Consider the following 11,954-nt stretch of genomic DNA (forward strand, 5'->3'; position numbering starts at 1 on the left):
ATTTTGAATTAATCGAAAATATTTTGTATTTTTCGCATTTGGTAAGCCTGTATTTCAGATATACTAAGAGAAATCGTTGATATTCAATGTAATCGTGTATCTCAAAACTTGTTTTTTTTAAAAGTATGCGTCACAAGTTCAACTGGGATACAAAACCCCAAGCAAAAAAATATACAAAATACTCCATACAAATGAGATGTATTATTGTAAATGTATAAGTGTTAAACACCAGCAGCCGTAGCCAACAATATCAGAAATTGAGAGTAAACTTGGGTTGGCACAAATGAAATAATAACAAAAAAAAAAAAACATGTCAAAACTAAAAAAAAAAACTCCAAAAAATAACCTAAACCAAAGTTTAAACGCGGCACGTTCAACATTCATCCATAATAGAGTAAAGTGGTTTTAGTTCGGTTGGCCAAAAACGAATATCAGTTTAAAGTCAGAAGGAGGCCTAAGAAATAAACCAAATTATAAGCAGTAAAAAACCGAAAAACTCACAGTAGCTGGTAGTAGTAATGAACTCTTTTTTAAGTCAGTTTTAATTAAGTACCTTTAAGTAGAGTGTTATTTTGAGTTGTGTGGTTTTGGCTGATGGTGTTGCTGGTGTTGTTGCTGATGGTATAATATTGTGCTGCCGTTAATGTTTATTACTGTGTTACGAACAACAACGAAAACAACTACGACTACAACACTATACAACGGCTGGGCCAATACGCCGCCAGTATTGTGTTTTTATAACTCTAAATGAGCCACAGTAAAATGAAACAAATTTAAAAATAATTAACACGAAAGCGAAAAATAAATATATAAAAATTAAAATCGAATTTTCATACTACATAATTCAACTTCATACGAAAAAAAAGAGTGTTATAAAAATTATAAAATAATGTTGTGAAATATTTAAATAGTGTTAAGAAAATTTTAAAAGAGCAAATGGAAAAAATAAAGCCATATTTTAAATAAATAAGTACGTCGTACATGTATGATACTAAAGTTCTTTTTACATACATATCGCACACCTAGTACAAAAGTGACACAACTCAAAATTTTATTTTTGCGTTTTTATATTCTTTAAGCCTTAAGTTTAAGCCTTAAACTATACACAAGATACTTGTTTAACTCTACAAAAATATTAGTGTATTTTGTTGTTGTTAACTGTTCAAGAAGAAACGTTATGTCTTTCTTTATCTTTCAGAATTTGTAAAAAATTTATTTCCTTTTCTTTAAAAAATTTTTTTGAGTTGTGTCACTTTTGTACTGGGTGTGCGATATATATAAAAGTTACATACAAATTTTGATATCTGTGGAAAAACATATCTTCGTTTTACTGGTACCTTTTGAAGTGTCATAAGAGAAAAAAAACTAAAGAAAGATAGATAGAAAGAAATATAAATATAAAACAACAAAGATAACTAACAACAAATTATTATTTACACGTCGATAAGCAAAGGTAACAAACAATATACAAAACTATAACATGTACTTAGTATATGTCACATACAGTGTGAGAAATATGTAGGGATACATAATAAACATATTTATAAATTTATAAAATTTGGATAAACATGAGACAGTTTTTCTATAAATAGATTTGTTCTATAAAATTAATTAACATCTCAAATTCTGCAGAATTCGATTTATCATTGATTCAAGTCCCCTCAAAATGCAAACGACCAAAAAGTATTTTGATGTCTATATTAAAATCTATGTATATTTGATAACACAATCAAATAAAAAAAAAACATCGTAAATAAATTTCAAAAGAATTGATTCACAATGGCTTAAATCCATTTTAGCGCCACCCTCCGAAATTCACTATTAACAAATACATACATACATACTTATACATTAGAGTTGCCCGAGGAACTGCCATTTTAAGAATCTCATGTAAGTAGGATGCGTATTAATGTACTGAACACTAGAAAAATAAAAAATATTTTTTGAAAGAAGCTTCAGTTCCCTTTCAGCGATTGAACGTTTTGATTACAGTACAACATATTAAAAAAATCTGCAATCTTTTCGAAATGAGAATCGAAATTTCCGTACTTTTTAGCTAATTACGAGGAAAATAATTGTAAAATTGTTTTAGAATATTTTTGGTCTACAAAATTGGTGTCAAAATTGTCATAATTTTTAGCTTATTTAAAAATAGTTTGGCATTAAGTTTGGTCCATTATAGAATTTTTTTAGATTATTTTGGAATTTATATGAGTCTTATAATGCAGATTTGAAAATCGGTTGAAAACAACCAAACTTCTGATTTTACAAAGTTAAAACTTCAAATTAAGTTGACGAAGTGATAGGGGAAAAACGTTCAAATGCTTCCGAAAATGTTGGAAGGTATGTCAAAGCACCCTTCCTAGGATACTCCGTTTATATTTTATATTAATTAAAGTTAAAAATCCCGTTAAATCACTATCAACTTTCAATTAGCGGTAGCATAAAAGTTTGACCTAGTAGCGAAAAAATCATTCGGGGGTTTGAATACCCTAATAGAATATTTTGAATTTGCGAGGAGCCTTTCAAAGCTCTGTTGTTCTTTGAATGCATCAAGTATTCAACAATATTAATTTTGTGACTAAATAACTAAACAGACAATCCTAATATAAACATGTATTATGTATATTTGATTATTAAGTAAGTATGCATATTAAACATAAATGTCTTTATAATAAACATATAAACAAAAAACGTGAATATGATAATTTCAATAGCTTTATATTCCTGTATTTAACGTATTTATACCAATACATGTACATTAGGGTGGCCCCATTCTAAGAAACCATTTTTTTAAATGTTTGTCCTGCAATCAATATTTGTTGTATAAATGGTCCTTTTTTTAGGTTTTTATGATTTTTTCCTTATTTCTTGAAAGGTTTGTGAAAGGCGCTTTCAATGTCACATTAAACATTTATGTGCGATTACAAAAAGTGGTAAAACAATTTAATCTTTTCGGTTTTTCAAATTTGAACTTAGAATTTTTTTAGGGCAACCCTAATGTACATACATACATATAAAAGTGTACTTAAAAAGTATCTCATAGTATGTAAAACCCTATGTATCTTCATATCAACGTAAGCCTGCATTAGTATCTGTACATACAAACGTACCTAGTGATGATACCTAGAAATTCTTTTTCGTTCGTTTTTTTTCTTTAATTTTCTGTATTTATATTTCCTTAACAAAATAATATTCATAGTACCTTTTAAACAAAAACGACATCTTAATGCAATAAATAGTCTTTAGAACAACATCTCTTTAGATACAGGTAACAAACAAAAATATGAAAAATATAAAAGGAATGTCTGAGTATGTGTATGTATGTTCATATATTCAGCAGGTTGGTATTTCCACTCTTTATCTCTGGACGGATGGATTTTGTAACTTTTAAAAATGAAATGAAATTTTCTGAAAGTGATAAAACTAAACAAACATTTCATTATATTCAAGATGAAAAATAAAAAAAATTAAAATGTAATAATAATGCATTTTTCAAAAGAATTTTTTTCAACTCTTTTTGTTCCTAGATTTTTTTCCTCTACTAAACATCCAGACATAGTATATGCAGCGCACAGTGGTATAGGAAAAAAAAAAAGAGGGAAATAATTCGGTAACTTCTAAACGGTTAATCCGATTTTAATGAAATTTGGTATGCACAAAGAGGAGGTGTTGTCGAGTTTAGGTTTTGAATTTGGACCTTATAGGCCAACCAGGGGCCCGGCGGGGGGTCCTCAAATTAGGACACCTCGGCTATGTTAAATTTTTAAAACGATCCTATTTCTTCATTTGAGTTCCGATTTAAAAAAAATTTCGTATATAGAATCTCCTCATCGAGCACTATAAAAAATGTCGTCGTAGCAGTAAATTATCTCTTATAGTTTAGGAGATATTCGCATTTGAATATTAAAATTTTAAAATTTTTACCGTCCTTACTTTAGTTTTTTTGATAATAGCAGGTCCAAATATTTCCGATTTTCGCCATTTTTTTTTATTTGCTTAACAACAAGTTTATATACCAAGCAGTGAAAGAATTATGTAAAAATCATGACTGAGTCCAAAGTTATAGGCATTTAAATTTAAAAAATTAAAAAAAGGCGATTTTTTGTCATTTTTTTGGGAAAAAAGTATCTTTTTCTTTTTAAGTTATCTAAAAAGTTTCTAAGAAGATGTATATAGAATTTATACTTTTTGGAAAGCTGACTTTACATAAAATACGATAAATGAAACAAAACCTAAAAATTTTTGATACCGAGGGGACCAGGTCCATCCAAAAAAACCCTATTTTTATGGAAAATTAAATTTTGAGCAAAAATTCTCAAATCGCATAGTCGATATCAAATTATAGTGACCTGTTTTATATGACCCAATAAGTTCTTAATCATTTTGTAACGGGTTTCGATAACCCCGCCCCTGGTATGGATATAATAGGCAAAAAACCAAAAAATCCCATTTTTGGGATTTTTTAAAACTTTTTTGGGAATTCCGGGATTTCTAATAAGAAAATTCGAAATTTTTATTTAATTTTGGATTTTGAGTAAAAAAATCTACCTAACTGTAAAATTTCATCAAAAAATATTCATAAATAAAATTTTTATTGCAATTTGAAAAATTTGTATCTTCGCAAAAACTGAATAAAAAACATTTTTTAATTTTTTTTAAAAAAAGTATTCCGCGAATTTTTTAATTTTCAAAAATTATATACAGTTTTGAAAAATAGACAAAATTACCTTTCCATTGATATATAACATGCCTACCTAATGTTTTTTAAGTGACAAATTAATTAGGGAAAACTCAACATCTTTTAGAAAATTTGCCTAGCACTATTATTTTCATCCATAAGGTTAACTCTTAAATTTGTTACATATATGGATGAAAATAATAGTGCTAGGTAAATTTTCTAAAAGATGTTGAGTTTTCCCTAATTAATTTGTCACTTAAAAAACATTAGGTAGGCATGTTATATATCAATGGAAAGGTAATTTTGTCTATTTTTCAAAACTGTATATAATTTTTGAAAATTAAAAAATTCGCGGAATACTTTTTTTAAAAAAAATTAAAAAATGTTTTTTATTCAGTTTTTGCGAAGATACAAATTTTTCAAATTGCAATAAAAATTTTATTTATGAATATTTTTTGATGAAATTTTACAGTTAGGTAGATTTTTTTACTCAAAATCCAAAATTAAATAAAAATTTCGAATTTTCTTATTAGAAATCCCGGAATTCCCAAAAAAGTTTTAAAAAATCCCAAAAATGGGATTTTTTAGTTTTTTGCCTATTATATCCATACCAGGGGCGGGGTTATCGAAACCCGTTACAAAATGATTAAGAACATATTGGGTCATATAAAACAGGTCACTATAATTTGATATCGACTATGCGATTTGAGAATTTTTGCTCAAAATTTAATTTTCCATAAAAAATAGGGTTTTTTTGGATGGACCTGGTCCCCTCGGTATCAAAAATTTTTAGGTTTTGTTTCATTTATCGTATTTTATGTAAAGTCAGCTTTCCAAAAAGTATAAATTCTATATACATCTTCTTAGAAACTTTTTAGATAACTTAAAAAGAAAAAGATACTTTTTTCCCAAAAAAATGACAAAAAATCGCCTTTTTTTAATTTTTTAAATTTAAATGCCTATAACTTTGGACTCAGTCATGATTTTTACATAATTCTTTCACTGCTTGGTATATAAACTTGTTGTTAAGCAAATAAAAAAAAATGGCGAAAATCGGAAATATTTGGACCTGCTATTATCAAAAAAACTAAAGTAAGGACGGTAAAAATTTTAAAATTTTAATATTCAAATGCGAATATCTCCTAAACTATAAGAGATAATTTACTGCTACGACGACATTTTTTATAGTGCTCGATGAGGAGATTCTATATACGAAATTTTTTTTAAATCGGAACTCAAATGAAGAAATAGGATCGTTTTAAAAATTTAACATAGCCGAGGTGTCCAAATTTGAGGACCCCCCGCCGGTCCCCTGGTTGGCCTATAAGGTCCAAATTCAAAACCTAAACTCGACAACACCTCCTCTTTGTGCATACCAAATTTCATTAAAATCGGATTAACCGGTTAGAAGTTACCGAATTATTTCCCTCTTTTTTTTTCCTATACCACTGTGCAGCGTAGCAAATGAGTAAAAAAGGTTTGAATGAATGCCTTAGCAGCATATGGGGTATGGGTATAGCACTCGTAGTTTGTTAAATGAATATCTGTCATATCTTTTATAAATAATGCCATGCTTTCATACAGTGGAATTGAGCTGCTGCACCCGTGTATATTCTCTTTATTTTTTATTTCACTTTGTGAATTTTGTATCACAGTTTGAAATCATATGTAAAAAGGTCCATGGTAACAAGCTTCTTTAAATGGAAGTACTATAAAAAAAAACTGCAACATTAAAACGTTTGTTATATAAATTTCGTTATTTTGTAGTATTAAGATACCCTACGTAAAGCAACGATTTTAAATGTCGAATCTAATCAGATTAAGAATAGTTTAGAAATTCTTTACTACATTATGTACTAAATTCAACAATATGTACTAAATCTTCAGATGTCCAATTTTGGACATAAGCTCCAGTTTGTCTTGCAGTTATCTTATTCTAAATTAATAATGGTCCATTTAAAAACATTTTTTTTTATTTTTAACTTCACTTTCTTTAAATACTAAAATTTAGTAAAAGTACTAATTTACCACTTAGTATCAGGTGAATAAAGAGCAAGTTCAAATTTTTTGTAACATCACGTCACGTTCATTAATTGACAATATCGTCATGTGAAATCCAAAAAGACCCAAGTTACAAAAAATCAAAATTGACTTTTTGATTGATTATGATGCACCGTATCAAAATACTTGTTCCTGCTAAAACTTACACTCCTACAATTAAAATCAACGTCCCTATCAAAGAAATTCTAAAAGGTTATGTTCTAAAATTACCTTAAAATTCATGAAAATTTTAAAATTCTTTTGAATTTTTTACTTCGAAAATGTGAAATATTATAAGTTGGCATCAAATGAAACAAAAATGGCTCTTATAGCGAATCCTTGTAATTTAGAAATTATTTTATCAGTTTTAGAATTTTTTCAAAGAAAAATTCCAATTTCCTAAAATCTTTATGAAAACAAAGAAGCCTTATGCCTTACATGTTTCGGCCTATTTGACCAACAAAACCCGATTTGAATTTAGTTGAAAATGTTAAAACTTACTATTTTTTAATGTAATTTAGGCCCTTTTTTGTTTCAGAAAAAACAAATTCTCAAGGGCGTATCTCCGTAAGTAAAACAAAAACCGCAAATTTTTCTTCAAATAATAATTTGTCAATAAGAAAAAAGCTTAACTTGAGAAAATGTTGAACATTTTTGGTTTATTTATCATTTTAGACGGTTTTTTTGCTTTTCCTGAAAAATTTGTTCAATGTGACTTAGGGCTTTTTGGATTTCATATGAAGATATATTAGGACCATTCCTTTTGATAGGTCGCCTCTTTATCCTATGCATATAGTTATTAGAGCTCTACATACAAATATAAACAATTTAAAAGTATACATATTTTTTCCCTAGATATGGGCAGTTAAGGATGCGTGACCTGATGTGACAAAAGTAGACTTTTCATAATATTTTATTTTAATAATTATCATTATTTTAAGATCCATTTAAACTAATTCAACCACATGTTACAAAATTCCCATACCAAAGAACCATCCACAGAACTAGATTTCCTTCATTCCGAGATAAACGCTTAAATTATAGGTACGAACTTTAAGTTTTTAAGAAAGTATAGGTTTGAAAAAATACCATTACCCGGCCAAAAATTTCTGCAGACATAAGAATGTACATTCATACCTAAATGTTCTTTGCTTACGAACATTATGTTATGTGTTTAAAAAAAAACTTTTCCAGAAAGTTTAGTATAGTACAATAAAATTGTGGCAGTGTAGACTATGAGTAGTTTTAAAGGGAAAACGATTTTGTGCTGGTAAATATATAAAAAAGAACTTTCAAAGATCCGTCTCATTGTGTCTGTGTCATGAAAAACAGAAAGAAATATGTGAGATTATGTAGATAGCAGTACTATGTTAATACATATAGATCAGACTTTTAAAGACTTTAATTGTTATATTTTCTTGTATGAAAATCTACATCTGTATAAAATAAACAGTTTAGTAAAGCTTGAAATCTTTAGTATAAAGTAGAAATTGTGAACAGTGAATTTTGATTGCAACTTCAGAAAAAACGTTTGTAATCCGTATTTAAATTAGTCCGGAGCGGTTTCTGAAATACAGAAAGTACGGTTTTCCTTACACCAAAACTCTAAATTAAGACTTTTTTTGAATCAAAGTGATCTTACAATGTACATCAGGGTTGGCAAATAGAATTTTCAAATTGTACAAAACAGCATTAACAATTGTACTTTTTTGATTCCATTTGTACCAAATAAATTTTTTTTGGAAATTTTATATCAATATGAAGTACTTTCAACTTCCCTATGGACTACAGTGTAGAGTATTCTACAAACTAGACAATATACTGTTTTATTGACTAGACAATAGAGACTAGTCTATACGTTAGACATTAGAGTAGAGTATTGACTAGTCTATAGATTAGAATGCTAATATTAGTCCAAAGGCAAATTCTTAGAATAGTCTATAAACCAGATAATAGAATAGTCTGAGACTAGACTCTAAAGACTAGATAATAGGATAGTCGGTAAATAACGCAAAGACTAATTCAGACTCTAGTCCCTAGACTAATTTATAGACCAGAAGATAAAAAATTCATTAGACTAGTCCAAAGTCTAGTAGAAAGTACTTTAAAAGTCTATTCAAAATAGCACATAAAAGACCCATAAAATTATTTAAAATTTTAGCGATCGGATAAGAAAATAATCCTAAATAAATACTCTTTGTTGAATGTTATTACAGCTTGTCTGGTTGTAATCACTTCCCGGTTTCTAAACAATATGACAGAATATAAACAAGAATTGTATTTTTTCTCTTCAGAATTTTCGAATTTATCGAACGACTACCTATCTTTGGACTTTGCTTCAGAAGTACAATTTCAGATTATTATTTCAATAAGGAAATAAATTTAAAATTGTACAAAATGGGTCAATGGTGTACCATTGTACTTTTGGGGATTCAATTGTACCAAAAAAAGTACAATTGTACTAATTTGCCAACCCTGATGTACATACTTATTTTGAGAATTTTCAATTTGCGATACAAATGAGATTGAGTTAAGAATGTAAAATATTGAATTAATCCCAAAATTAACTTGATTTGAGCTCGATTCGTACTTGATTTTAAAACATTTCAATAAAAATTTCAATTACAAAAAAATGGTTAAATTATTAATCTAAAATTTAGATTCTAAATACACAATAGTATTTAAACACACATATTAAATATGGTATTTTATTTGTCAAATACTCAACTACATACTTACTGCTAAAATTTTCTTAACAAAATGAGACTTATGTATATGTTATATATTAAGTAAGAAATGAGATTGATTTAAGTAAGAAATAAGATTAAGAAAAATTTGAGAACCTATAACTCGCTTAAAAATACATTTGCATTTAAAGTTTAAGAATTTTTGCTATCAATTTGTTTAATCAATCGCTATTATGCTGCATGAGAATAAGACTTAAGCAATATAGGTAATAACTTCCGAGGATGAGCTTAAATATGATCGGAGGGACATTTAGTCTAATAATAGGGTACGATTTTTTGAGCTCCCATATACAATTTTAATATTTTTACTGAAAACATTTAAAATTATTGAAAGAATAAAGAATTAACACTTTTTCTGACTGATGTTATCTTCCATGACAGCATTCACGTACTACAGAGCGAAGAGATACAGAAATACATACCTACATATACACAGTAAAGTAAAGCATACACATCCAGCATAATATCTGCATATATTGACCAGAATTATAGCTGACAATGTGACTAACAGTGTGACAACCAGTCGGTTAGCCTGTCAGTCAGTGAGTTAATGTTGCGCTGTTACTGAAAAGAATACTTGTTGCTTGTTGTAGCCGTTTTATGTACGTGTTGTAGAGTTTTTTTCTCGTTTCAATCCGTTTGTGACTCTGGCTCTAAAGTTAAACTTAAAAAATGAAAAGCCAAGCAGGTTTTTTATAAAGCCATAAATTTTAAGTTCACAAAACTTGTGTTCTCACAATACACAATTTCTTCTTTTATTTGTTTTTTTTTCTTACATTTTGTCGCATAGAACATAAAGTGACTTTTTTTAAAAAAAAAGTGTTTCTTCTTTTAAAAATGTTAAGATATCGATTAATTATTTCGAATTTTAAATGATCTTTTGTCAAACAAATATCCGTCGTCGTAACAGCTTTTGTTAGAGAAAATTAAAAAAGAGAAAAATATTATAAAATACAGGCAGTTGTATATAACTTATGGGTATTTGTTTCTGTAAGAAATAATAAAAGTTTCAAAAGCGTAGGTTGTCGTTAAGAACAAGAACGAAACAAAACCAAGAAGTGTTGGTAGACAACTTGGTAGGTTAAGCTATAAAATTTAAATCGTATAATATAAATATTTATAATTGTTTTGTTTTATTATAGGCCCCCTCGAGTAAATAAAAACCTATACAGTTTTATGACCGAATAATCATATACAAAATTGTGAATTTTGTTTTCATGCTACAAGTATATTTATACAGTATATATGTATATATTATGTTATGTTTTTACTTAATTTTTTTCTCAGTGTATCACTGCTGGAGCGCATGCGCACTAATACATGTACACGTAAGTGAAGTTAACTAACGATACATGACAATCCCAGTAAAATGCAAATATACGTGTTTTAGATCAATCATCGACGCTAAATGATCCTCAGGGATATGGTGCGAATGAACCAGGTTTGGTTTAAGCAATAAAAATGTATACCATTTTCTTGCGAGGGTAGTTAGAGAAGTTATTGTTATATTAAAAAAAAGATAATTAAATATAATTATGGTTATTAATATAAGTGGAAATTGACCTTTCCAAGAAATAGTCTAGACAGTTTTCTTTTCCCGAATACTATTCACGTTTTAATAGATTCTCATTCTCATAGCTCAATAACTCTTTCACGTATATGGGACACCGGTGTACTAAGATTTTTTTTTTAAAATTTTTCTCGATGAGTTTCCAGTTATTTCCACAGAAAACTGAGTTTTGTTTTTCAAATTATTTTATTCAAATTAATTATTCCCAAAAACATGATTTTAAATATGGCGAACGAATGATTAAAAAATCACAATCTCCCTTAATTCCGAACGTATTGTATCGATACAAAAATACATATTTTTAAAAGATATCTTAAAAATAAACAACAAGGAGAATTTATTCTTAATTTAAGAAAGGTCTTCATTTTCAAATGCAATTCAGATGTTCATTGCAAGTAGAATGGATAATATTAATTAATTTTGTAAATTCTATCGAATATGTTTAACAGTCATAACATGATCTCATTGATTGTTTCTAAGATATCGTTTTAATATCTAAAACAGAAAAATTTAACGAATATTTTCGTATGTTTTCTCAAAACTTTTCGTAATATCCCTCGGATAATCAATACAGAATAAAAATTTATAAAATATAACACAAGAAAAATGGCAAAGAAATTATAAGCAAATAAAACGAAGAAAAGATATATTTAGTACAAAATAAAGGAGCAGGTAGCAACAGGTTTAGATTAATATTTGAAATTAATGAGATTTATTGGATCGTTTCTTAGTTTTATAACCATTTCTTCACACTAAACGCATATCTTTTGAAGTAAAAGAAACTGAAATTTTCATTAAGGGTATTTGTTGAATTTTGTTGTTTAAACAAAATGAAGTTTATCTCAAAATAAACAATAGTTGCACAAACATTAAATATAAAAATCGGACCAGAGAAAATATGTATGTATCTCTATCT

The 11,954-nt window shown here is 27.8% G+C and overlaps 1 protein-coding gene across 3 annotated transcripts in view; it reads right to left on the reverse strand.

The window, feature by feature from the left end:
- Positions 1-11,954, reverse strand: part of LOC119603064 (dedicator of cytokinesis protein 3) — a 77,030-nt gene that overhangs the window by 14,995 nt on the left and 50,081 nt on the right. The window lies entirely within an intron of this gene.

This window comes from Lucilia sericata, unplaced genomic scaffold, assembly GCF_015586225.1.
Source record: "Lucilia sericata isolate MDLA Ls3-8-SP2 unplaced genomic scaffold, ASM1558622v1 Contig000272F_arrow, whole genome shotgun sequence".
Classification (NCBI taxonomy): domain Eukaryota; kingdom Metazoa; phylum Arthropoda; class Insecta; order Diptera; family Calliphoridae; genus Lucilia; species Lucilia sericata.